Source organism: Cnephaeus nilssonii (genome assembly GCF_951640355.1).
Source record: "Cnephaeus nilssonii genome assembly, chromosome: 16".
In the NCBI taxonomy this organism is placed as follows: Eukaryota; Metazoa; Chordata; class Mammalia; order Chiroptera; family Vespertilionidae; genus Cnephaeus; species Cnephaeus nilssonii.
Window position 1 is genome coordinate 59,711,693 of NC_137087.1, and position 27,695 is coordinate 59,739,387.

At 55.9% G+C, this 27,695-nt stretch overlaps 1 protein-coding gene across 4 annotated transcripts in view; it reads right to left on the reverse strand.

Annotated features, from left to right (window-relative positions):
• The window catches only part of PTPRE (protein tyrosine phosphatase receptor type E), a 119,991-nt gene that overhangs the window by 69,675 nt on the left and 22,621 nt on the right, over positions 1-27,695 (reverse strand). Inside the window, exons 1-2 of one of the 4 annotated variants that reach the window (XM_079793196.1) lie at positions 4,937-6,374; positions 4,707-4,790 (exon numbers count right to left, since the gene is read on the reverse strand). The gene's annotated coding sequence lies outside the window, so the exon portion shown is untranslated. Of the gene's footprint in view, positions 1-4,706; positions 4,832-4,936; positions 6,375-8,799; positions 8,953-27,695 lie in introns of those variants that run through there. The other 3 variants (XM_079793194.1, XM_079793197.1, XM_079793195.1) reach the window with 3 other exon arrangements.

The following is a 27,695-nucleotide window of genomic DNA, read 5'->3' on the forward strand; positions in this document are numbered from 1 at the left end:
CTGGGCGGACAGGCCACTCGGAGTAAACAGAGCGGACGGGAGGAAGCGTGACACACGGCGTGGAAACTGATTGTGTCCCGGCTTCCGCTGGGGAAGCGACCGCACGGCGCCCAAGTGGAACGGGCTCGCCGTGACGTGAAAAAACGTTAAAACATCACACAACTTTCAAAACCATCTCGCTAGAAAGCAACGTTTGGGGTGTCTGACGGGGCACCGGCTCCTCCAGGGAGAACACGGGGGTCGCGGGATGAGACCCTCACTGCCATTTCCTCGGAGCCTGGAAATGTCCCCGCGCCCCGCGCCCCCACGCTCCGAGGACTGCAGCGCTCAGGCTACGATCAAAAATAATTCTTCACCGAAACCGGTGTGGCTCAGGGGATAGAGCGTCGGCCTGCAGACTGAAAGGTCCCAGGTTCGATTCCGGTCAAGGGCATATACCTTGGTTGCGGGCACATCCCCAGTGGGAGGTGTGCAGGAGGCAGCTGATCGATGTTTCTCTCTCATCGATGTTTCTAACTCTCTATCCCTCTGTAAAAAAATCAATAAAATATATATTTTTAAAAAAATAATAATAATTCTTCAAAGGAAACAGGGCTTGGCCGGCTGGCGTGGCTCATGAACCAGGTCACGTTCGATTCCCCGTCAGGGCACAGGCCCGGGTTGTAGGCTCGATCCCCCGGTGGGGCGTGCAGGAGGCAGCGATGGACGATTTTCTTGCATCACGGATGTTCCTATCTCTTTCTCCCTCTCCCTTCCTCTCTGAAATCAATAAAAATGTATTTAAAAAAAAAATAAAGGAAACATGACTTAATCCTCAGCTCAAAAACAGACAGCCCTGGGCAGTGAATCACTCATTAAAAATTCAATAAATCCGCCCCCGACGGGAAACTGCATCACAGAATGTCAGGTGGCTTCGCCCTGGAAGGAAGCAGCCGTGGGCGCTGGAAACAGCGAGGATTCTGAATGGATCCCGCTCCCACTGAGCCCCCGGGCTGGGCCGACTCCCTCCCAGCCACGCACGCGCCCGGCCTGTTGCTCACTGAGAGCTCCCGGGAAGAGGGGGGCGGGCACTGGGGGTTTCCATGGTTTCCGACCAGATGAAGTGATCTGCCTTCCCGGGAGCCACTTCTTCATGGTCAAGGACACCCTCCCGGTCCCCCAGAACCCCGCGGGCAGGACCTCAGAACAGCGGGCAAAGCGCTTTGCTCCATTAACGGATGTGCCTGCTCACGTGTTCACATCAACGCCCGGGGACCCCCCAGCCGTTCCTTCCTGCCACATCTCGGAAAGCAAAACCCTCCTTTTCCCTTAGCAAACCCTCCTTCCCGGCCCCTGCCTCCTTTGGAAGGAGTGGGCAAGCACCCGCATCTAAGACACAGGGACGAGAAAACGCCCCAGGCGGCTTTCGAAGTGGGGCGTACAAAACAGGGACGTTCCCCGGACACACGGCACCCCACAAGGGAAGGCGGCGGCACGTGGCCCGGACACGCTGCACACACAGCCGTGGCTGCTTCAGGGCTTTTCTGCTGTGAGCTCAAAACCCAGAGAAGCACCCCCCCCCCCTCCGGGGTCACAGAACTCGATGCCTTGAAGAGAACTGTAAACGTTCGCGCCGCCTTTTACTTTATAGACAGAGGGGTGGCGGCTCGGGACGGGCTGAGTCCTTCAGCGCTGGAGAACTGAGCTCTTTCTTTCTCTTTTTTAAAAATATATTTTATTGATTTTTTACAGAGAGGAAGGGAGAGGGATAGAGAGCCAGAAACATCCATGAGAGAGAAACATCGATCAGCTGCCTCCTGCACGCCCCCCACTGGGGATGTGCCCGCAACCAAGGTATATGCCCTTGACCGGAATCGAACCTGGGACCCTTCAGTGCACAGGCCGACGCTCTATCCACTGAGCCACACCGGTCCGGGCTGAGGTCTGTTTCTGCCCACTCCTTCTTCTAGGCTCCTGCGCAAACACACCATCAGAACTGGGATCTCCGACCTCGTTTCTCAGGAGCGTGCGCAGCCCCGAGCCTGCGGGAGGTACGCGCCGCCGGGTGGGCGGGTGCACGGACCGGCCGCGGCCAGGCGGTGGGAAGGAAGCCTGGTGCGTGTGTGAAGAGAGATTAGGAACTGGATTGGCCAGCAGATCACACCCGGAAACAGTTCGGAAGCCTGGCCAAGATCAGCTCGGGAAATCGGGAAATCGTTCCAAAATACAATTACTGCCCGTGAGCGGCGTGCAGAAGCGTCCACGGGACAGGCTCTTGTTCGTTAACGGGCTCTATGCCTGGAATAGCTGCAAGGCGACACCTTTCATAACGGAGAATGTTATTTACTTTCGGCTGGCGGTGCCTCCCTTTGGGGGAGGGAGGAGAGGACCTGACGCGGCGCAGGGGGCCCCGGGCCCACGGCCCACCGGCCTGTGTCCTCACCGTCAGGGTGGAGGTGAGAATCACAAGTCCACGGGCTCCGGGCGCCTTGGAGGCCCAAGGCGGACAGTGAGCTCGAGCGGCTCCGTAAACTCCCAGGTGCGCCCCCTGCCCGCGTGGGGCTATAAGCGCGGTTTATCTTTCCAGCATGAGGCCTCTCATTTAGGCTATCTGGAAAAACAGGAAAGAGATCAAGTCCTGTTTTTGTGACTAAATCTTTCCACCAACATGGCGTTTTTAAAAAATGAGTTTCTCTGCAGCAGCGTGGCAACGTGGGAGCTTTAAACAAGTACCATTTCTGATAGCTGATCCATCTTTACAGAGTTGTTTGAACTCATTTGAATACGTCAACATACCGTTTTTAAGTTGTTAGAATTCAATAAGCCCCATCATAAAATAACACAAATGCAAGTTTTGGGGTGTTTTTGTGTGTGTTTTTTTTGTTTGTTTTTTTTTTGCTTATTCTCACTTCTATTCAAAACCAAGAGAAGAAAAGCAACTCAGGGAACCCATCATGCAACTGTCTTCAGTTCGGTAACACCACAGGGGTCTCTCCTTTCCCCACATTTTAGATACTTCACACTAAACTCTGCACCATAATAAGCAGGTTTAATATCTATCTATCTATATCTATCTATCTATCTATACACACACATACACTGAGTGGCCAGATTATTATGATCTCTGAACACATAATCATCTGGTCACTCAGTGTATATCCTATATAATAAAAGGCTAATATGCAAATTGTCCCCTCGACTAGGAGTTCGATCAGCAGGCAGGTCAGCCAACCGCCCATGTCCCCTCCCCCTGGCCAGGCTGGCCGGACCCCATCCATGTACGAATTCATGCACCGGGCCTCTAATATATATACATATATTATATATTATATATACACACATACACACACACACACACACTGAGTGGCCAGATTATATATATTACACACACACTGAGTGGTCAGATTATTATGCGTTCAGAGATCATACTAATCTGGCCACTCAGTATATAACCCATATAATAAAGAGCTAATATGCTAATTAGACTGAACAGCAGATCGACCGTCCAGATGACCTTCCAGACGAGGCCAGGGCTGCCAGGGGCTGCCAGGGCCAAGCTCCTTGCATGAATATATATATTTGTATTAATTTGCACTCGGATGTCGAGTGTGACTCGACACGGTTAGCATCGGTAGCAGGAATCGAGAAAAAAGCAAGCGAGTGCAAAGGGTTAATTTCAAACAGGAAAGGAAGGGAGAGAGAGATAGAAACATCAATGATGACATAATCATTGATCGGCTGCCTCCTGCACGCCCCCGACTGGGAATCGAGCCCACAACCTGGGCATGTGCCCTGACCAGAAATCAAACCGTGACCTCTTGATTCATAGGTCAACTCTCAACCACTGAGCCACACTGGATGGGCCTGATAAGCAGTTTCAAAAAACCATTTCCAATCGGCAGTTTTGAAGCCGAATGCATCTAATATCCTGTAGCTCAATGTCCCCATGCACACAGGGACGCCCCCAGAGGATGGGGCAGGAGCTGGGGAGAGTCCCTGAAGCCAGGGGATTGGCTCACACACCTTCCCTTTGCCCCGGAACTCATTCCCAAGCCCGTGTCTCGGTGGGTCTGAGAAACCTCTCTGTGACTCACACCGAAAAGGCTCTATCAATCCCTGCCCTCACGCAGGGTGGGTGATGCCGCCTCCTGGGGGTCCGCCGGGCCTGCAGCTGACGACACCATCTGCTCCTACCAGGTGAGGACAGCCTTGCACCGGGCACGCCGGCCCGCCCTGTGGCCCTGAACACAGGCTCCCCGGCCACCAGCTCCCTGACCCCTGCCCTGGCACCTCCCACTTTCTCACCACGTCCCAGGACCCACAGTGCACTTCACGGGTCCTGTGGCTAAGGACAATGGGAGGGCGTTTGGATGATAGAAATAGGAGATGTCCGGCTTCACAGGGGTGAGGTGTTGATGTGTGCGGCCAGCCCAGGGCCCCACAATGGTCAGGGACTGTTTTCCTCCGAGGCGGGCCTGCCCCCGGGTTCCTGGCGGCCTGACAGCCAGCAGCCCAGGCACTGCCTGGCGGAGCGGGGACCACAGGGTTTCCTGCGGCCACACCCAGATTTCCTGCTGGGCTGGGTGAGGCTCACCCACCGCTGGCCAATTTCTCCCTCCCCAGAGCTGCCCAGCCGCGGAGTTCTGGAGCCCACGCCTACAGGCCTTATCGCCTGCAACCACCACGTCAACCCTCACAAGAAGATTCTCCTTGGAGCTTCCCTTTACCTCTCGCACTCCTGGGGCGTCCCCGGGGGACCATCCTGGCCGGCGACAATCCATGTTTTCCTGCCTGTGGCTGCCACGGGGTCTCTGGAAGGAGGATTCCGGCTCTGAGCTGGGCCTGCTGGGAGCTGGGGCCGGCCGTGGGTTTATATAGGGAAGCTGTGTCCTGTGCCCCGCCACCCCCACAGGGGAAACTGTGACTGCTCGTGCCCAGGCCTTGGTGCCTGACGAACCATGACGCAGCAGAGTCCTTTCGGGGCGTCTTGGAAGAATGTGGGGACTTTCCTGGGGGTGGGATGGAAGTGGAAGTAAAAGGATGAGTGAGTCTGTCTGTCGCCAGCAGATCCAGGAACATTCCTCTCGGTGGCTGGCGGCTTCTTCTCACCCCGTCTCCCGGCGACTCACTGCTCTGGGGGGAGAAAGGCTTTTTGCTCAGAAAGGAAACCCGTGGGATCCAAGGAAGCTAATAAAAGCCCGGGACCGGCCACGGAAGGAAGTGGGGCCGGATGCCGTGGCGAGTTTTCAGAGCTTCGTGCTGCGCACACCCCACGCTTTTCTGCAGACTCGGCGCAGGCACGGAGCGCGGCGGTCAGCGGGAACGAGCCTGGCCGAGGGGGGCGGGGGCCGAGTGGTCCCCCGGCCGCTGCAGAACACACCTCATTGAAAAACTTTCAGATTCTTTTTTCTTCCTTCCTGCCGTGGTGGCCACGCAGACCAAGTTCAAGGAGGAAAAATGACTCGGAGGACAAAGGTCACCCGTGTTCAAACAGATGGAGGAGGCAGCATGGAACGTTCCGGAGGACAAGGCTGGTGAAGGAACGTTCCTGGTTAAATTTAAAATCAAATTCGTGTCATTTAATAGTAGCCCTTCATGTAGTTTTCTTTTGTTCCTTTGGTACTGCCATGAACCACAGTGAGATAGTCAAGACTCCCTTTGGGATAACCATGTAACGCCTCAGATAGCCTGGGGCAAAGATCTCAACCTGAATTCTGTGCCTTCCATACAGTCTTGATTCTGAAATCCCATCGCATTATTTAAATACCATGCGACTGAGAGCCACGGACTTGCAAACAGTCTCCCCATGAGGGAACTGTGGTCATATCAGGTGATCGATAAGAACTAGAGCATTACTTCCGAAGCTTATTTTTAAATACAGATTTTTTTTAAAAAAAGGAATAATATGAGAATGAGTGGCAATGCTAAGAAGACTCCTCTGAATCCAGTTTAAGTGGGAAAATTTCTGACTCTTTAAAAACGTTCAGTTATTAGCATAGTGTTGGTTTATTAATGGAAGATGAGGGATCATGGCTAGGAAGGGAAAGCCCATTGCTCTCCACGGGGTCCCGGCATACACACTGCCCCCAGGTAAACGCCTCCTTTAACAGTTGAAAGCAATTGCCATACTTTCGAGATGGTGTTAATAATAGCAATGTTCCGTGCTGACTTCACCTCACTTCAGTGTCACCATAATCCTGGGATGTGATGATTGACAGGTGGGAGGAAAGGGGGCGGGCACAGTTTGTGGGCTCCCTCTGCAGCCGGCCCACCACGTGGGGACAGAGGCTGGGACAGTCTGCATCCTCAGGATGCTTAATCTCTCCCGTCCTGCGCAGGGTGAGCTGTTTTTTTATCTTATTTTGTTGATCTCAGAGAGAAAGGAGGGGTGAGGGAGAGAGAGAGAGAGAAACATCAGTGATGAGAGAAAATCATGGACTGACTGCCTCCTTCACATCCCCTCCTGGGGACTGAGCCCTCAACCCAGGCAGGAGCCCTGACCGGGAATCGAACCTGCTTCGTGGGCCGACGTGCAACCACTGAGCCACCAGCCAGGCCAGGCTGAGCTATTGGACTCAGAAGCAAGTTGCTAATCCCACAAATTAGAAATAAATCCTTTTCTTCTAGTTGAGATCCGGAAGCTCAGGACCAAGTCGCGAATGCTGAGCAAGGGAAATGCCATGGGCTAAAGCCCAGTCGGACGCTCTGTCCCAGCGCCCAGCAGGCAGATTCCAGAGGCGGCGGTCAGGATTCCAGAGAAAGGTTCCCTGGACAGGAGCACCTTCCTTCCAGGACCCCAGCTTCCCAAATCCCCTCTCGGAAACGGAGGCAAAGGATGGGCCCGAGGAGAGGGGCGTGCTGCCCAAAGCTGCTCTGGCTCCCAAGGGCCTGTGGTGGGAGCAGCGGTAAGACGTGGACTCCTGGATGACGCTCAGTGGCCTTTGCCCCGTGGCCGAACTTGTGAGTCTGTCGCTGGCTTTGAACTGCTGCCCACTCATGGCCACGGGTCAGCGAGCCAAGAGGCCAGGTGGTCCCAGAGGGCGGGTGGCAGGACCGGGTGCGGAGGGAGCCACGGTCAGACCCGGTGAACCGTCAGAACCTGTGCCTGCGCTGCGGAAGGAGACCAGTCTGTGGGGCCTGACTCTCAGGAATTTCAGCCCAGCATGGTGGGGACCCGCTGCTCTGGATGAGCATGTTATCTAACCATTCGAACCCGCGTGGATGAGCCGGTACCTCTGGCTTGGGACGCGGAGGCCACAGGGACTGCCGACTCCTTGTAACGGAGTCTCTATCCCACGGATATCGTTGCAGTAATGACCCTTGTCTTTGACCCCACGGCGGCACCTGCCCAAGGAGAGCATGTCATTCAGAACGGACAGCAGCCAATGAGGATGCGACAGAGACGGTGGACAACACAACCGGCTGAGAGGCAGCACGGGCCGACGTCTCTGTTCTCGCTCCTGAAATCATTGACTGTTGTTGCCATCATTCACGAGAGCAACAGTCCACCCATAACCATCACCCCAGGAGTGACCAGTTCATCACCCCAGAAATGACCAGTCCATCACCCCAGGAGTGACCAGTCCATCACCACAGGAGTGACCAGTCCATCACCCAGGAGTGACCAGTCCATCACCCAGGAGTGACCAGTCCATCACCCAGGAGTGACCAGTCCATCACCCCAGGAATGACCAGTTCATCACCCAGGAATGACCAGTTCATCACCCCAGGAGTGACCAGTCCATCACCCCAGGAGTGACCAGTCCATCACCCAGGAGTGACCAGTCCATCACCCAGGAGTGACCAGTCCATCACCCAGGAGTGACCATAAGCGTTCATGCCCGGATGGAGGAGCACCACGGAGGGCCTGCCCCACAGGAGAAAGCCAACCAGGGCACAAGACTGGCCCACTGGCCGCAGGCTCATCCAGAGCAGAGTTCGGGCGGGTCAAACACGGGGAGGCATTTAGGAAATAAGGACTCCTGGCTGCCCCCGTCTGGTTCCCTCGCGAAAGGTCTCACTCAAAGCGAGCGTCTCCTCCACCAGACCAGGTGCCGCCTGCCCGCCTGCCGCGGCCGCTGCAGCAGCTGTCAGACGCTCCTCCAATCTCCCGAGGGGACGGAACCCCATTCCACTGGTTGAGTAGAACACAAAAAGGGTTTGGTGCTTCTCTGTCTAATTACAGAGACATCAAGACCATGCCCTGCGGCCTGGACGCCGGAAGGCACACGATTACGTGAGGACAACACCTTTTTAACCTTTTGCACTCGGATGTCGAGTGTGACTCGACACGGTTAGCATCGGTAGCAGCTCGTATGTCGAATTGTATTGAATGTATCAATAATTTGAAATATAAAAAAATCCAAATAAGTTTGTATGAAAAGAAACTCCAGTGTTTTATTCTACTGCCGCGCTTTGTAAAATCTGGGGTATTTAAAAAATTAAATCCCGAGTAGAATAAAGGAATCGAGAAAAAAGGAAGCGAGTGCAAAGGGTTAAAAAGCAAACAAGCGGAAGTGCAATCCAGAAAAGCTCCTTGTCCGCTGTGCCCACTGCAGAGCACGTTAAGGAGCCATGACCACAGACACGACGGCGTGCCTGGGCTCCTAACCGTCCTCGAAGGGACGCCCCCGAGATAAGACAAGGCCCCTTTAAGAGTCGGGACGAGGCCGCGAAAGGAAAGCTGCGGAAACGGTGTTCGCAGCAATACGTGTCAGGACGCCGAGCAGGGGGGCCAGACTTTAAGTGCAAACAACAACAACAACAAAAGTAAAGAAGTGGGAGAGAGCCAGTTCGAGCACGTTAAGGCATAAAACTCACTCCTAACACGCGGCCCGATGGCCTTCTTTCTCTGGAAGAGGAGGTTTCTCTGACAGGGAAACAAACGCACACGTTGCTTTTAGGCAGCTGACGCCACATCAGAAACAGGTTTGATGGACGTGGTACTCACCCGGGGCCAGCGCGGGCTATAGTCTGAAAAAGAGAGAGAGAGAGAGAGAAAGGGTCAGTTTCCTGGTTAACAAGCGCGGCTGCCGCTGCTTTCTCTACGTCAGGGGTGGAACGTGCCCACTTTTGCTTCACTGCTCGGCTCTCCCTGAGGCTTTTTATCTTCAGGACCATCGATGCTTTTTGCTGAAACCATCAGCTTTCAAAAGGGTCCTTCCCCCAACTCTCCTGGACTCGCTGGTTGCTGGTTGCTGGTGGAGGGGGTGGCTGACCGAGATCTGAGAAACGTGGCCGCCCCACCAGTCAGCTGCTCCCTCTGCAGCCCACAACGCCCCTCCCCCTGAGGCATCCCCTCAGCCCACCTTCCCTAGAGACACCCACTTAAAACCTGCTCGGGGTATCCCCTCACCCCAGTTAATCACCGTTTGGCTTCCTCATTTCCCCACTAATTTAACTCTAATGCTCTTTTAAAGACAGTTTTATTGAGGTATAATTTACACACCATAAAGTCCACCCGGTCAAAGTATACAATTCAATGGGGTTTTAGCATATCCTTGAGTTTCATAACCGTCACTGTTATCTCATTCTACATTGTCATCATCCCCCCAAAACCCCCATGCCTTTTCATTCATAAACTCCCCGGCCCCACGCCTCACCCCAGCCCCTTTTCTCCCTACCCCATGAGCCCTGGCAACCACGAATCTACTGGCTGGCTATGGATTCGCCTATTCTGGACATCTATAATAATAAAAGTGTAATATGCTAATTAGACCGGATGTCCTTCCAGACGACCTTCTGGACGAAGCAGGGGCTGCGAGGGAAGCCGGGGTCCCGGAGGGGAGCCCAGGTCCTGGGTGCCAGAGGGAAGCCAGTGCCGGCAGCCGGGGGAAGGAAGGCCTACTCTTGCACGAATTTCGTGCATCAGGCCTCTAGTTTCATATAAATGGGACCCTACAATATGTGCGGCTGACTGCTTTTCGCTTCGTACACTGTAGGATGTCCCAGTACTTGCTTCCTTTTCGTGGATGAGTACGAGTCCCTTGCACGCGTAGACCACGTTTTGTTTATCCACCCCTCCGGTGACAGACACAACTCCCTTGTTCTTGCGTGAGTGGCCAGTGTGGCACTTAGCCCGCTCTTAGCCGTGGCTGGGGACTAGCTCGGTCGCCATTGCATACTTGCACGGGGAGACCATGAAATCGATAGTCACTGTTTTTAAATGTCTAGTGCAGTACATGGATTTTCCCACCAAAACAGACTACTCCTTATCTTAGTCATGGCCAGGCCACGTTATTTTAAAGCAAAGACAATAAAGACGCTACACAACTGTAACAGGTTGTATTAACTGAAAAGTTGACCCGTGACGTAGGTTTAAGAGTTGAAGAAGCAAAAGTAACAGTTCTGGTTACTAAGGAATTTTAAATCTACTTGGGCAAATCCACAGCTAACATGATTCTTAATGGTGGAAGACTGAATGTCCCCTCCCCCCCACTACTGGGAATAAGGCAAGGATGTCTACTTTCTCCACTCATATTTAACACTAGAGGCCCGGTGCATGAAATTTGTGCACCCGGGGGGGAGGGGGAGGGTCCCCTCAGCCCGGCCTGTGCCCTCTTGCAGTCCGGGAGCCCTCGGGGGATGTCTGACTGTCCCAGAGGTGGGAGAGGCTCCTGCCACCACCGCTGTGCTCGCCAGCCTGGTTTCTGGAGCACTAACCACCAGGGGGCAGCTCCTGCGTTGAGCGTCTGCCCCCGGGTGGTCAGTGCGCATCATAGCGACTGGTTGTTCTGCCGTTCGGTCTATTTGCATTTTAGCCTTTTATTATATAGGACTGTACTGGAAGTCCTAGTCCATGCAATAAGGCAGGAAAAATAAATAAAAGACATAGAAATTGGAAAGAAAAAAATAATACTATTTTAATTCTCAAATGGCATGAATGCCTACATAGAAAATTCCAACGAATCTACAAAAAAACAACAACTGGGAATCTATCTGTGGAGTAACATGAAGTCATGGGTTTCCCAGAGTGCAATGGAGCCCAGGGTAACACAGCAAGTGGCAGGAAGGTGAGGGGCACTGTGGTGATCCCTGGAGGACGGAGAACTGCTTTTTTGTAAGAATAACTTATTGTAAGAGTCTACCCCGACCGTCCCCCAGAAGGAATCTGGGAAGATGCTGGAGGGAGTGACTTGTGGTGTCTGCCTGGGACCAAGCATGGGACAAGCCAGGAGCGGAAGGAGCCCTTTCCATTTCAGGATCCCTAGAAATGCTAAAAACGACCTGCCACACAGCGCTGAGTCACGTTAGCATGAAATGCTGAGTCATGTCATCATGAAAGAAGACCAGTGACAAGCAGAAGCCTGTCACGTGCAGAAGCAGGGCTGCAGGCTTGAGTCAAGCCAGACTGCGAACCCCAAGGAAAACCCCAGTCGCGTGAGAACCAGAGGGGCCCTCTGTCAACGGCCGGCTAAATGCATGAATGAGCACCATCGGCCACATGTCAATCAAACACAACCCGTACTTCTACATTAAACCTTGAACGAATGCTGTGTTGTTTTCACTCTCCCGCTTTTTTATTGCATGTCGTGGGGTGACATGGGTGAATACAACTATATGGGTTTCAGGAGTACAATTCTACAACCCGTCATCTGTACACTGTGCTGTGTGCCCACCACCCCACGTCAGGTCTCCTTCCATCACCACGTGTCCCCCCTTTGCCCGCTTCTGCCTCCCATCCCCCGTTTTATTTGGTTAAACAAAGCAAGAATACACGGAACAGCAGGCCCTACTAATAGATCACACATGGTCTCGGCTTGGGGCGCACACATGTCAGCGTGAAACCACAAGCGGCTGCTTCTCTCGGTGGAGAAGTCGAGAAAAACCACCAGCCAGGGGACCCTCTAACGCCAGCCGGGCCTGGTGCAGATGGCTGCACGCAATGGAGCGAAACGTTGAAAAAGGTGAAATGAGCACATTCCGAAATGAGGGAGGGGAGAGGAGGGGAGGGAAGGAGAGGGGAGGGGAGGGTGGGCCCCGTGGACACACGGCTCCTGGAGGGGGAGGGGGGCACTGAGGAGCTTGCACAGTGTCCTCCCGCAACGGAGAGGTCCCTGGTCTTACGGGGGCAGCACCGTCCTCCAAAAAGGGGAAGCAGAGAAGCTATTGGACCGATGGTCGGTCACGTGCCTCGGCGGCCGCTGAGGTCGTCTCTCTGTGGGCCCACAGTCAACCCTAGGAAGCTGGTTGAGTCCCATTATTTTTCATTTTATTTTTATGTTTTAAATATATTTTTATTGATCTCAGCGAGGAAGGGAGAGGGAGAGAGAGACAGAAACATCAACAATGAGAGAGAATCATTGATCAGCTGCCTCCTGCACACCCCACACTGGGCATCGAGCCCACAACCTGGGCCTGTGCCCTGACTGGGAATTGAACCGTGACCTCCTGGTTCATAGGTCAACACTCAACCGCTGAGCCACAGCAGCCGGGCCAGTTGAGTCCCATTTTAAAGATAAGACGGAGACTTGATTAGTGGCGCACAGAGCAAGGCGATGGGCAGCGGGGACCCTAAGGCGGGGTCGCTGAGCCCCCGCGTGGCTGGGCCGGACGGGGAGCCCACGAGGGAATCCGCCCACACTGTCGTGACATCTGTCCGTCCTTTCCCCTGAGAGAATTCCCCTGTAATTCTTCACCTCCGTGGCGGGGCACAGCCTGTTCAGGGCGACGTTGGCCCTGGAGAACTCACTCTAGAAAGGGCTCCCCTGAGGTCTGTGCGCCGGAAAGATCTGGAAAGGCCCAGGCGGGCCACACACTTCCTGTGGAGCTGGTGAGTGGGCAGGAGAGGCCTGGCTCACAGAGGCCTGGGCCAGCTGGCCGCGGAGGTCTGGCCGGGCACACAGGCACCATCACTGGCTTCCAGAGACCAGACCCGGGAGGATGCCCAGCTGGACCGTAGAGAGGTGGTGTGAGGGCACAGAGCAGGGGACATCCACCTGGGGGCGGGGAGGCCAGGCCAGGGGGTGGCTGGGGGTGGCTGGGGGTGGGGAGGCCAGGCCAGACACTGGCTGGGGGTGGGGAGGCCAGGCCAGGCGCTGGCTGGGGGTGGGGAGGCCAGGCCAGGGGGTGGCTGGGGGTGGGGAGGCCAGGCCAGGGGGTGGCTGGGGGTGGGGAGGCCAGGCCAGGCCAGGGGGTGGCTGGGGGTGGGGAGGCCAGGCCAGGAGGTGGCTGGGGGTGGGGAGGCCAGGCCAGGGGGTGGCTGGGGGCGGGGAGGCCAGGCCAGGGGGTGGCTGGGGGTGGCTGGGAGCAGGGAGGCCAGGCTAGGGGGTGGCTGGGGGTGGGGAGGCCAGGCCAGGGGGTGGCTGGGGGCGGGGAGGTCCGGCCAGGCGCTGGCTGGGGGCGGTGCTCCTACAGGAAGTGGCCTCGCTGCAGGGTCTGGTCCGGATCCCTCACCAGATAAGGAAAGACCACATCACTCTGCGGCCCAGCCTTGCAAAGAACAAAACACGACTCCAGCACTTAGCACCCCCCTCGGAACGCTCCACTTCGGGGACCTGCAGTCCTTCCTGATTTGGCCGGTGCTGCGGTGGCAGAACTGGGCAGTCTCCCCACGTTCACCAGCCTCGGGCCGCAGCTCCACAGCCATCCCAGCGGGCGGGGGTGCGGGCGGGTGTGTGCGGGGGAGGCGGTATCCACCGCCTCTTCATTCCAATGACGGGCAGCAGCCGTTAGGAAATTTGGGGGCGCACACTCACATATAAAAAGACGTCTGCGTGCATGCTTCTGCGTGTTGAGTGCACCTCGAGTGTGAGCACCGTGGTGGGGTGACAGTATACCGCCAGGCACACAGAGAAAAGTCAGGCAGTGCAAGGAAAGGGCGTGAACTCTGACCCCGAAGCAGCCTCCCGGGACCCAGCGCGGAGCTGTCCTGGCTGCACCCTCTTGGTGCCCATTTCCCCAGAGACCGGAGCCGACCTGGTCAGGGGTCAGGGCTCTCGGAGGAGCGAGGGGCGTCATTCACTGCCCGGCGGTGGCCCTCGAGCACAGGACTCGGCCGATTCACTTAGTCTTAGGCGGATGGTCCGAAGCGCAGGGACATCCCTGCCCGTGAGGACACAAGAGGCCCCGCCGCAGGCCCCAGTGCTCGGGGTGGAGGGACCCTCAGCGATGAGGGCCCAGCGCTGCCCCAGCTCCGGGCAAGGTCACCGCTTCCAGGCGGTAAGTCAGGCGGCGGGAGAGTGCGGGAGCCTGCTCCCCGGGCTCAGAGGCCCAGGACCCCGTTGGCCACGTCTCTCGGCTTCCTGGTTCACCTTCCGGGCATCAGCCGAGCTGTGGACGCCTGCACCTCTACGGCCGGGAAAGCTCTGGAAGGAGCTGCTGAACCCAGCGGGGAGGGAACCTCCACCGAGGACAGGAGCGGGGCGAATCCTATGCTGCCGCCTGCAGCCAGCACGCCACCCTGAAAGGGGGCGGGAGGGCCCCTTAAAGCAACGCTGCTAACGCAGGAAAGAAGACCCATTTTCTCAAGCAGCCACTTGGCCAGTCTGTGACCCACATGTTGGACTTCTAAACGGGGGGCACCGTTTAGGAATTACTCGTGGCAGCTGCTCAGCAAAGGCCCTATCTCCTCCCCCCCCCCCGCCCCCACCGCCCCCGCAGAACCCAGAGGGCGCCGGTGGATGCTGCCGGAACTGTACCGAGCTGCCACTCACAGGCGATCGCCTCTGGGACCCTGGTGCCGTCCGCTCGGTAACGGTGCACAGGCGGTCCAGGCCCAGGAGCCCGTGGCCGGTCAGCAGGTGATGTTTCTTCCATGTGCCAACCCCCGGAAGTCGGCCACTTCACCAGGGGTCATCTGTGAGCCCGCCCGCCCTGTCCCGGTTTTAGTGACACCCTTGTGACCACGCCTGCTTCACGGTGCCACACTCTCCTCCCAGACGGGGTCCCGCGCAGTTTGGGGTCCCACGTAGTTGTGGTCCCGCGCAGTCTGGGGTCCCGCACAGTTTGGGGTCCCGCGTAGAACCTTACAGACCTATTCTCTTACTTCCTGGGTGCTGGCTCTTGGCCCCGCCCCACCCCACCCCACACCGTTTGACTGCGGTAAACTGAGTCAGCTCAGCCGTGACCCAAACAGTGCTGGCCAGTTCCCTCCCCTCCTGGAGGGCCCGGATCCTGGCCGGGAGAACGGGCACCGTGCCAGGGAAACCCGGGCCCCTCACGGGGCACCAGGACTCTGTACACACATCACGCTCGACACCTTCCCGTCTGCAGAAGAAGGAGATCAGTGTAAGGTGGTCACGTTACCTTTCCCCACCCCTGCCGTCTGCCGGTAAGTGACCTGGGGTAAAGCGCTGAAATAAAATCACCCGCTCACGGAAAAGCGAGGGCCGGCTGGCCACCGTGGGCTCCCACCCGCGTGGAGCTGGGATTTTATAACATACACACAGGGCCATGTCACACCGGAGAGAAATGGCCACGGGCATGGAGCGGCGTCTGGCCCGGGGAGGCGTCAGAGCCCTGGGCTGACGGGGGGATGACGTCATGGTGCCGTCAACTAGGAGCAAAAATGCTGTGACTCCGAACCTGCTGCTGCCCAAACACGCCCGAGGCCCATGCTCTCCTTCCAGGCGATTCTCTAAACTCACCCTCGAGGTCGGCGCCCGTATGGAGCGCCCTGGTGACCAAGCCTGAACACACCTGCCTGTCTCCACCGCCTGGGCCAGGCAGGAGAGAGGGGGGGTAGGGGAGCAACTCAGGTGGCAGCGACCTCACCCAGGGACTGCTCTGTCTGCAGGCCCTGTGCCTCCTTGCTGACCTGTGCCAGCACCTTGATCACACTCTACCTGACACTGTCTCTCCTCGCCCCCCTGGGTGGATGGGCCGAGCGGGGAGGGTTTCTGGAGAACCAGGCCTGCTTCACACCTCCCATTGGGGTCGCGCTGTGAAAGGTACCCAGGACGGGCTTCCAGGGCGCATGATGCTCATGGGGACTCAACTGTGAGCCTGATTCCGAAGACATTTTTCTTCTAATAAATGTTCCCTGAGCCGCAGAGAAAATGATTTCTCTCTCATCCTCGGGCAGTGAACCCACGTTCGTAGGTGTCGTTTTCCAGAGCGTCAATTTGAGGCGGCCGAGGCCCGCGGCCAGGCTGCTGAGCCTGCGTGTGCAGGGCCGGGCTGGTGGCTGTCCTACCCTCAGCTGTGAACAGCAGCAGCTGCAGAGGCCCAGGGCGGAGCCACGGTGTCACGGCCCCCTCACCATGAGCCACGGCATTAAGTGATCATTCAGGAGGCCCCGTACTCCCCTGGACCCAGAGTGAGAGGAAACTCACACCGAGATTCTTAATTTAAACGTTACAACTGATGCTGTTGATTCAAATGCCAGTTCCCACCAACCCCGGACAAAGGGCAGAGGGGCGAGCCCGACCTGCCTAAACATTTTGGCTTAATGACTCCCTCCACCTGACGGCTGAGCTGACCCATCAGTTCTCTCCTGAGAATCTGTGTGAGATGCAGGAAGAGGGGGCTGATTCTAAAATGGGGGTGCGGGGGGGGTGGCCTGAGCATCACCTGTGTCCTACCGCCTGAAAGAGAAAAGCCGAGAGTCTCCCCTGAACAGGAACAAAACCGCGTTACAGCACAGACAGGCCCCACGCTGGGCAGGCCCCGGCCACAGGTGCGCTGTCTGCTGGCAGTCTGTCCGTCCACCTGCAAAGTCAGCCCTCCTCTTCGGGGGGAGGGCAGGGAGGGGGCGGTGTGCTCAGCATTCTCAAGGAAAATGTTTTTTTTTCTTTTTTAAAAAAATCCTCACCCGGGAATATTTTCCATTGACTTTTAGAGAGAGTGGAAGGGAAGGGGAGAGGCACAGAGAGAGAAACATCGATGTGAGAGAGAGGCATCGATTGGTTGCCTCCTGCACGCTCCCCCAAAAGCCGGGGCCCTTCAGTCCGAAAGCCAACGCTCTAACCACTGAGCAAAACTGGCCAGGGCTGTTTTCTTTCTTCACAACTCAAGGAATCACCGTAAAATGTGTGGATCTGAGCAGCTTTCACCATCTGCATCACCCCAGGCATTTGGGTCAACCAACATGCAGATGTCAGAGGGGACGGGCGTGGGTCTCAGATTCAGGGGAGGTGGGGGGCACCCCAGGTCCTCACCTGCCTCAGGTTGGCCAGTAGTCTGCCCAGTAATCCAGGTCCAAGGGAGCAAGGAAGGCAAGGGGTGGGCGCTCCCCAAGCCAGAGCCCTGCCCGCTGCCCCCGCGGCAGGCTGGTGACCTTGCCAGCTGGTGACCTTGGGCAGGCCCGGCACGTCCCTGGACTCCGATGGCCTCTGCACACGAGGTCACAGGCAGCTTCAGAGGTTGATCCAAGGACACAGTGTTGTGTGAAGGAGCCTGTGAACTCCGAAGGTGAGACCCTGAGGTCCAGGCGAGGGGCGGGCGTGGCGGGGGGTGGGAGGGGGGAGCCAGGTGCCCAGGAGTCAGAGCGGCACTGACGCTCTGCCGGGCGCCACGCTGGCCACACTCCCGCCAGGGGCCCATCTCCCATGATGGCCTTTCCTCTCCTTGATGGGAATGCGTGATAACGGGACTGAGCCCTGTCACGCGTCCTCACTGAGGTCGAGCACGGGAGGACACGCAGTCAGAGCGAAGGAGAAAGAATGCTGGGGAACGGCGAGGCAGAGGAGATCAATCCGGGACGCGGGCGCCAGACCCTGAAGCTCATGGGAAACCCAGGGTCATGGGAGGTCATGCGGTCAGGAAGAGGTGGAGGGGACCCCCAGCAGCCGACCCCACGCTCTCAGGAGATGACGCCCCGACGTTAGCGGGCCCCTGTGCTTCAGTTAGGGATCACTTCCTGGGAGACAGGCTGCTTGGGGAGCAGCCCAGGGCCACGGAAGAGGGGGCGCCGTGGCCAGCGCCCAGCGGAAGGACACTGGCCGGGACGCTCCCTCCCCCACGTGCTCCGTGGTCACCACACACCCCTTCCTAAAAGCCAACAGATTATGTAACGTCACAGCCGGGGACACGCTATCCCACCCTCCTGCCTCACCCCCAACTGGGATCTAGGATTCACCAGCAAATTCCAGGACGAGAGAGGCTCCCTGGACACAGGCTGGGTCTCCCCGGAGGCGGAAGCTCTGGAGGTGGAACCCGGGAACCCGGCCTGGAGCTGACGGCCGCGCCGGAATTTGACAGGAGGCCTCAGGGATCGCTGATGCACCTTCCCGGGGTCCCGGCCATCCCATGGGGTCCCCGACCGGCCGGCACCAGCCACGCCCTCCTGGCCTGCCCTGTGGAGAGTGGGGCGTCGCATTCAAGAGCAGCCACGTGTCTGACAAACCCCCTTCCATTTAAACTGAACCGGGCCTGTCCGGTGGCTCAGGGGTTCAGCATCGACCCCTGAACCAGGGGGTCACTGGCTCGATTCCCGGTCAGGGCACAGGCCCAGGTTGCCAGCTCGATCCCCGGCGTGGGGCGTGCAGGAGGCAGCCGATCCATGTTGCTCTCTCATCTTCGTTTCTATTTCTCTCTCTCTCTCCCTTCCTCTCTCTCTGAAATCAAGAAAAACATATTTTAAACTAAACCAGGGACTGTGTTTCTGGAGAGTTTCCCAGGAACCCCCTTGCGAGTGAAGCAGCCACCACAGGCTCAGCAGGAACCTCCCTCCCAGGTGCCCCTTCGACCGAAGGTGCCGACAGCGGGCCCTGGGCACCTCCCCTCCCCCCAGGCGGCATCCCCTCGCCGAGCTCTCACTTCACCGCGGCCGAGGAGACGGAGCTCTGAGCACCGGGGCGATGGCCCCCGCGTCACGTCCAGCCTCATCCTCAACTGCAGGCAGTGACTGCGAGGCCCGCGCTCCCGCCAGCCCCCTGGTCCTGGGCTGGACGTTCTGAGCCGAGACCCGCTGCCCGGAGCACGGCGTGGGGGAGTGGCGTGCCCACCTGTGCCCACCTGTGCCCACGCGCCAGCCTCGGCTACAACCTCAACATTCGGCTTCAGTGGCAAACGCGTCCAGATTCCGGAGTCTCAGGCCGAGGGACAGGGGACATCCACGCTGTCTTGACCCCGAGGCCGTGAGCCCCCGGGGGAAGGCCGTGCTCGGGACCCAGAGCGCCGATGACGTGTGGCACCAGCTCCCGACCGGCCGGTTCACACTCACGGATGCTCCAGACGCAGAGAGGACCTCTCACCTCACCTCCCCTTCCAGACGCAGCGCCAAGAATGCACGCGACGCCAGCTCATGTCATCTCCTCCATCTGCACGGCGGCCCTGGGGAGGCAGGAGCGTCCTTGTCTCTCACACACAAACACACACACACACACACACACACACACACACACACACACACACACACGGCAGCCGGGATGAGGTGAGAGATGGCCAGGCCCCAAGCCAGCCAAGGGCTGCACGCCCTGCAGTGGGTGCCGGCTCAGCCTCTGCCCCGGGGAGGGGTCCCCCCGCTTAGCCCACCTGGAGCCAACTTTGTCATTTCATTTCTGGCCACTCCAGAGCAGGCATGTTTGTGCTTTATGTAACGGCAAGAGGAATCCCGCACGCAGCGCGTGCGTGTTTGTGTTTAGATGTAAAGTGTAAAGGGAGGCAGTGGGGCGCCCAGACCGCTCCTGAGTTAAGGTCTCTGAGCACGCCGGTGGGGAGCTGGCCTCCCGCCCCCTGCAAACGCCGGCAAGGAGTCGGAGAGCATGTTCATCCCCGACAAGCCCGCATCCCAGCGGAGACCACACGCCTTTTTTTTTTTTTTTTTTTTTTTGGAGAGAGAGGGAAGGGAGGGGGAGAGACCGAGAGAGACACAGCGATGTGAGAGAGACAGGGATCGGCTGCCTTCTGCACGCCTGGACCGCGGCCAGGGATCGAGCCTGCAACCAGCGTACATGCCCTTGATTGGAATCGAACCCGGGACCCTTGGGTCCGCGGGCCGGAGCTCTAGCCACCGAGCCAAATGGCTGGGGCCGGCCACACTTCGGCACATTTGCACGGGGATGCAAATCCGTGTAAGGGCTTAAAATAGCCACCGAAATGGGGGGGGGGGGTGCTCATCAGTTACCATGGGAATCACTAACCGAAGCGCTTCCCTTGTGTCTGAAGGGTCCCTGCCAGGCTGGTGGCATTTAGGATGATAAGCTTCGGGGGGGGGCGGGGGGGCAGCATCCATTTCCTGCCATCTGAGGGTGATAAACATGTCAGCACGCCAGTTCCAACTTCAGAAGCTTCGCCAGAAGCGACGCCGACGTCACGTGGCGGCGACGCTCCAGCCACGGAGATCCACTCAGAACCGACACCCGGAATCGGGCGCACGACCTTCCAAGGGTCCTGAGAAACGGGGACGGGGACGGGGGGCGCTGAGGGCCACATGCTCCCCAGGCGTCTGGGGGGAGGGCGCCCCGAGGCGGGCTGGACGGACCCTGGCCACACCCTCCCCGGCCTCGCTGCCCACGGAGGCCTCTGGGAAGGAAGCACTTCCCATTCTCCACGCCGGGGCCCCGGAGCCGCTCGGCACAGGCCCACACTGTTCTCCGCTCTCCTCCCGCCAAGGGGGGGCTGTCACCGCGACGGGGGGACCGAGGCTGCAGCTGGGGTCGCCCCTGAATGCTAAGCGTCCTCGCCTGTGCGAGCTGAAGAAAGCACTTCTATGCCCCGAAGAAGGCCACATAGAGGCCGGGCACGTGGGGGGGGGGGAACCCCCACACCCACAGCTCTGCTTCAGAGGCCACACGTTGGCACCGGCTGAATGCACGCTCACAGCAAAGAGGGGGGCGAGTGGGGACCCCTTGTTTCTCTATCAGAGAAAGTCTCCCATTTTGGGGGCTAATGGAGCTACATGATCATGAATTCCAGGGACGTCTGGCCGATGGCAAATCCCCAAGTGCCCGCACCGACGGGACCTACTGCAGGGCCTGGGGGCGCAGAGCGAAGCTGGAATAGAGAGTGTATGCGTCTCCAGGAGCTCAGGGTCAGAGGGGACCGGGTGAAGTTGGGGGTGAGACCCCAAGGAGCCACAACAGCTGTGACAGGTGCAAAGCACAGGTGAGAAGCGGGGCCAAGGCGTGGGAGGCAGGGCCCAGGGCCAGGAGAAGTGGATGCAGGACTTTGTGAAAGAGCAGATACGAAGTCTGTATCCCTGGGTCACATGGATGCAGGGTCTCGACTGTCCTGCAAAGAAATCCGGTCAAAACTGGGACAGAGTGTGGGGAGTAACCGAACAGGTTGGAAAAATGGAACCTGGGAAGTAGGAAAATAGCACCCAGCTAATAAGACTTCCTCCTGGCCACTGGAAAGCTGGTTACATTCAAGACTCAGCCTCAGTTATCAGAAGGGAAATACGAATAAAAACAAGCCCGGCTGGTGTGGCTCAGTGGTTGAGCATCGACCTATGAACCAGGAGGTCACGGTTCGATTCCCGGTCAGGGCACATGCAATCCCCAGTAGGGAGCCTGCAGGAAGCAGCCAATCAATGATTCTCTCTCATCATTGATGTTTCTATCTCTCTCTCCCTCTCACTTCCTCTATGAAAACAAAACATATATTAAAAATAAAAACAAGAGTGAAAAAAAGAAAAAAGAAATCTTGGCTACGAGCTCACAGAGGAGGCACATCTAAACCACAATGAAGAAAGTGCTTAAGGCCGTTTGAAAAGTGTGGCCTTTAATACAAACATCTTCCCAGTAATAAACTTAACGCTTCTAATCAGCGTGGCAATCACTTTCCTTGCAAATTCAGGAATGAATGAATGAGTGAATGAGTGAATGAATGCATGGACTGGGTACCTTTTAGGACATTCTGTGCTGTCTTTTCCTGTTTCACTCAGGCCCCAAATTGAAGTTAACCTGAATTTCTCTTTTTTAAAAAAATAGAGGACTAGACAAGTTGAATAGGACTGTATCAAAGAAGTTGAATCAAAAATTAATAACCTTCTAAAATAGAAAGCACCAGGCAAAGATGAGTCACTGGTGAATTCTACCCAACTTTAAGAAAAAAAAAATTATATCAACTCTCTACAATCTCTCTGGGAAGACAGAGGCAGAGGGAATACTTCCTAATTCATTCTGTGAGGGCAGCATTACCCCAATACCAAAGTCAGACAAAGACATCACAAAAAAACTACAGAGCAATTTCCCCCATGAACACAGATGTAACAATCCTCAACAAAATATTAGTGAATCAAATACAGCAATGTATGAAAAGAATTATACACCACAACTAAGTGGTATTAATTCTAGGTATGCAAAGCTGGCTCAACATATGAAAATCAATTAACGTACCTCACCACATCAACATGCTAAAGAAGAAACATCCCATGATCAGATCAGTAGAAACAGGAAAAACCATCTGATAACATCCAACACCTATTCATGATAAAAAACTCACAGCAAACGAAGAAGAGAGTGGAACTCCCTTAACGTTGTAAAGAACATCTTCCAAAAAATCCATAGCTAGCACAACGCTTAGGGGTGAGAAGCTAGATGCTCCCCCATTAAGATCAGGAGCAAGAAAAGGATGATTCCTCTCCCAACTCCTTTCCAAGATGGCACCGGAAGTCTTCTCGAGCACAATAAGACAAGAACAGGAAACAAAAGGTACACTCATTGGGAACTGAGCAACAGAACAGTTTTTATTCACCGATTTATGTAGAAAATCTGAATTGATAAACAAAAGAAGAACCTCTTGGAACTAGTAACCAATTATAGCAAGGCTGCAGGACACAAGATTAACATTAAAAAGTCAATTGCTTTTCTACATATCAGTAATGAACAAATGAAATTTTAAATTCGAGACACAATACCATTTACATTAGCACAGCCCAGATAAAAATCTTAGGCATAAATCTTTCAAAATTGTACAAAATCTATGAGGAGAATGACAGAACTCTGATGAATGAAATAAAAGAAGAACTAAACAAATGGAGAGATGTTCCATGTTCATGGATAGAAACACTCAATATTATCAAGCTGTCAGCTCTTCCCAACTTGATATATTGATTCAATGCAATCCCAATCAAAATCCCAGCAGGCTGTTTTGTGGATATTGAGAAACTGATGATACAGCTCATATAGAGTGGCAAGAGGCCCAGAGTAGCCAACTTGATACTGAAGGAGAAGAATGAGGTTGGAGGATGGGCACTACTAGGCTTCAAGACTTACTATGAAGCCCCGTAATTAAGACGGTAAGTAAACAAACAGGTCAACAGAACAGAAAGCATAGACATGGATGCACATGGTGTCAACTGATCTCTGACAAAGGAACAAAGGCAGTAGGACGGAGAAAAGATAATATGTTCAACAACGGTGCTGGAATAGCTGGACATCCACGTATAAAAAAGTGAAGGTAGACAAAGACCTTACACCCTTTGCAAAAATTAACGCAAACTGATCACAGATCTAACTGTAAAACTCAAAACTATAAAACTCCTAGAATATAACATGGGAGAAAAATGTACATAATTGGGTATGGTGATGACTTTTTTAGACGCAACACCAAAGACACGATTCATGAAAGAAGGCATAAGCTGGACTTCATCATATTAAACATTTCTGCTCTGCAAAGGACAATATCAAGAGGACGAGGAGGCAAGCCACAGGCTGGAAGAAAAATATTTGCAAAAGACAAATCTGATCAAGGGCTCTTATCAATAATATCCGAAGAACTCTCAAAACGCAACAATAAAAGAATAAACCACCCGATTAAAAAATGGGTAGACGACCCCAACAGATACCTCATTGGAGAAGATACACAGAGGGACAAACCAGCATAGCAAGAGATGCTCCCCATCATATGTCATCAGGGAAATGCAAATTCCAGCAACCATGAGGCACCACCACACACCTGTCAGAATGGCCAGAATCCAGAACACGGACAACCCCAAGTGCTGACAAGGATGTGGAGCGACAGGAACTCTCATTCACGGCCGGGAACGCAAATGGGTACAGCCAGTTAGGAAGACAGTTCGACGTGTTCTGACGTAACTAAAGACACTGAGGACCCAGCAATTGTGCTACTTGGTATTTAGCCAAAGGCACTGAAAATAGGTTCACACAAAAACCTGCATCCGAATGTTTATTCATAATTGTCAAGACCTGCAAGCGATCAAGATGTCCTTCAGTAGGAGAACGGATAAAGAACCTGTGGAACATCCAGACAAGACAGTATCCTTCAGCACCAAAGAGAAAGGAGCTATCGAGCCATGACAATGCCTGGAGAAGCCGTCCATGGATATGACTGAGTGAGAGAAGCCAGCCCAAAACGCCATCCCTGTGTATGTGACCCCACTACCTGACATTCCGGAAAAGACAAGCGAGACAGCAGAAATGATCAGTGGTTACCGGGGTTAGGAGGGAGGGGGATGAATTGGTAGAGAATACAAAACTTTTAGGGCATTTTCTGAGGGTACTCTCCCTCACATATACATTTGCCAAATGCAGTACTGAGCGAACTCTGGAGTGAACCCTGATGTAGACCATGGACTCTGAGTGAGGGACCCCCTTCACACACAGGAGCCCGCCCCTCCCTGACTATGAAGGACGGCCGTGCTCTGCCGGCCCTGCCCAGCTTCTGTCGGACTCACCAGGGGCTGCTCTGTCGGGTGCCAACTGGCCCACACCTCCAGCCACCTCCCAGATCGCTGCCGCCTTATTGGGCCACCTGCCCCTCCAGGCGAAGCCTCGCCGCACACCTGGCCTCTCAGAAACCCGTGGAGCCTCCAGGGGGGATGTCACAGTCACACCGGGTCCAGCAGGTGCTCTGACCGGCAATTTCCTTCCTTCTCATCTTCAACTACAGTGTAGGGCCAGGTGGGAACCCACCAATGGCGACCACCTCCAGGGGTCAACAAAGGTGGGAACCACCAACGGTGACCACCTCCAGGGGTCAGTAAGCTCAGAACCACCAATGGCGACCACCTCCAGGGGTCAGCAAGGCGGGAACCACCAATGGCGACCACCTCGAGGGGTCAGCAAGGCGGGAACCACCAATGGCGACCGCCTCCAGGGGTCAGTAAGGGTTACGAATAGAACAGAGAGTGCACTTCTGCAGTCAGGTGAGGAGGGAGGGTGACGAATCTTGGGGAAGGAAATGCCTCAGTGACAGGAAGACACACCCTGTGGAGCTTTGAGAAAAGAAAGCCCACTCTCCGGCCAAACACTCACTCCCGGGGGCCCCGGCGCAGTCCCGGGGACACACGGCCCCTTCCCCGAGGATGTGTCAACACCGCGAGCCTGGTTCATTGACAAACGGTTCCGGTGGGGGAGGCCACACACGCTGCATCTGCACTGGCTTCCTCTGCAGCCGGCGCCCTCAGTGCCGCTGACATCTGTCCAGAGAAAGGGGCCTCCCAGACAGGAGCCAGAGCAGAGGGGAGCACACAGGCCCAGGGGCGCGGGGCATGGGGCTGGACATGGACACGGTCCCCACTGCCGTCCACGCCGGGAGCTGCTCCGTGGCCACCGGCCAGCTCCTCCCAGGCCTGCTCTGCCCGTCTACGTGTCTCAGGGGCGCGGCACAGACCACACTGTCTGATCCCAGCTCCGTGTCCAACAACATCACACGGCAGCATGCACCGGGCACGTGCTGAACGCTGGGGTGCATCCCAGCCCACACTGCCCACCCCGGCGGGCAGGCCAGCTCTGGGCACAGCCACTCCCAGCCCGCCTGTCGACTGGCCGATGCGAGGCGGGGGAAGCCTGGAAGTAAACGTCAGGGGAGAACAGACAAAATCCCGGTGGGAAGTGCTGACACCAATCCCCCCCATACTCCCCCCACCCCCCCGGAATAACATGGCACCGAGGCCTCCAATTCCAGGGCCTGAGAAAATGAAATCCGGGCGCCTGCCTAGGAGGCCTTCAACCATTCAAGGCAGCAAGTCTTTGGGGCCGGGCCGTGGAGGATGGATCCTCGGGTTGCAGCCCCCAAACTGGGGCTCTGAGGCCACAGAAGGCCGAAGACTGCCCCCCACCCCGGTGGGATGCATTGTGACAAGAAGCTCCAAGAACCAACAGAGTTCTGGAAGCCCGTCGGGCCAGAGGGAGAGCGGCCAAGAAAGAGCTGGGGAGGTGTTCCTCCTCAACAGTCTCCAGCGCGGCAGAGACGTCCGACCCGGGGGGGCTCCTCACAGACAGTTCAGGGGAAAGAATGGAATCATCTCGACAGGGGCCATTCTTAGGGATGAACGCACCCCACCGCGGAATGCAGGAAAGCCGACATTTACGCCGAGGTGATACCGACAGGGGCCCATGGTGCTCTGAGCGACAGTGTGGAGACGTTTCCTGAAATGAGCCCTCCCTCTCCAGTTCACAGGCAAGTTCACGGGCAAGTTCACGGGGTCTTCCTGGCAGAGTGCCAGGCGAAGGGTGAAGTCATGAAAGCGTCGTTGGATTTGTCAGACCCGTGGTCGGCAAACTCATCAGTCAGCAGAGCCAAATATAAACAGTACAACGATTGACATTTCTTTTGAGAGCCGAAAACCGACTTCTGCGCATGGTCCACGAAGTTTCAATCGCACTGTGTGCGCGCCCGCACGTGGTATTTTGTGGAAGAGCCACACTCAAGGGGCCAAAGAGCTGCATGTGGCTCGCGAGCCTCAGGTTGCCGACCACTGTGTTAGACCGACGAGGTAATAAACTCCCTAGCATCTCTCGGCCTTCTGGTCTGAGATGCAGCCTTCAGGTTCCTGCTCCAGTAACATTTTCTTGTAATTAGGGGAAAACACACATAACATGAAACCTACCGTTCTAACCATTTTTTAGTGTAAAAGTTCTGTGCCATGAAGCACACTCACATCGCTGTACAACCATCGCCACCATCTTCGCCGAACTCGCTCATCTTCCCAAACGGAACCTCTGTCCCCGTTAAACGCCAGCGCCCCTGCCCCTCCCGCGGCCCCTGGCGAGCACAGTTGTGATGTCTGTCCCTACGGATGTAACTGCTCCAGGGACCCCGTCTAAGCGGAATCATGCAGCACCTGACTCACACTTCGTGTCCTCCAGGTTCACCCACGGTGCGCGTGCGTCAGAACGCCATTCCTTCCCCACTCGGAATCGCGCTCCTTGGGTGGAGGGCTCACACTCGGTTACCCACCCACTGACAGACGCTCCCTGGTTTTGGTTTTAGCTCTAAAGCTAAAGCAGTGGTCAGCAAACTCATTAGCCAACAGAGCCAAATATCAACAGGACAACGATTGAAATTTCTTTTGAGAGCCAAATTTTTTAAACTTAAACTTCTTCTAACGCCACTTCTTCAAAATAGACTCGCCCAGGCCGAGCCACACTTTGTGGAAGAGCCACACTCAAGGGGCCAAAGAGCCGCATGTGGCTCGAGGGCTGCAGTTTGCCGACCACGGAGCTAAAGAATCAGGTTGAGACCCCACAAAGGCATAGATTTCTTAGTTGATTGGTTTGTGGGGGGTTTTATTTGTTTGTTTGTTTTTTACATCAAGAACTTCAGACAATTTAAGGAAAAATGTTATTTTATGAAACTGCATATTAGGTAGGTGGACAGCACCCAATCCTGGAAATCCTCATTGCTTCTGACTGACCTCAAGCTTCCCGATTGGCTGCAGGAGAGCTGGCCTGATTGGCTGCAGGAGAGCTGGCCTGATTGGCTGAAGAGAGCTGGCCTGATTGGCTGCAGAAGAGCTGGCCTGATTGGCTGAAGAGAGCTGGCCTGATTGGCTGAAGAGAGCTGGCCTGATTGGCTGAAGAGAGCTGGCCTGATTGGCTGAAAAGAACGGGCCTGATTGGCTACAGGAGAGCTGGCCTGATTGG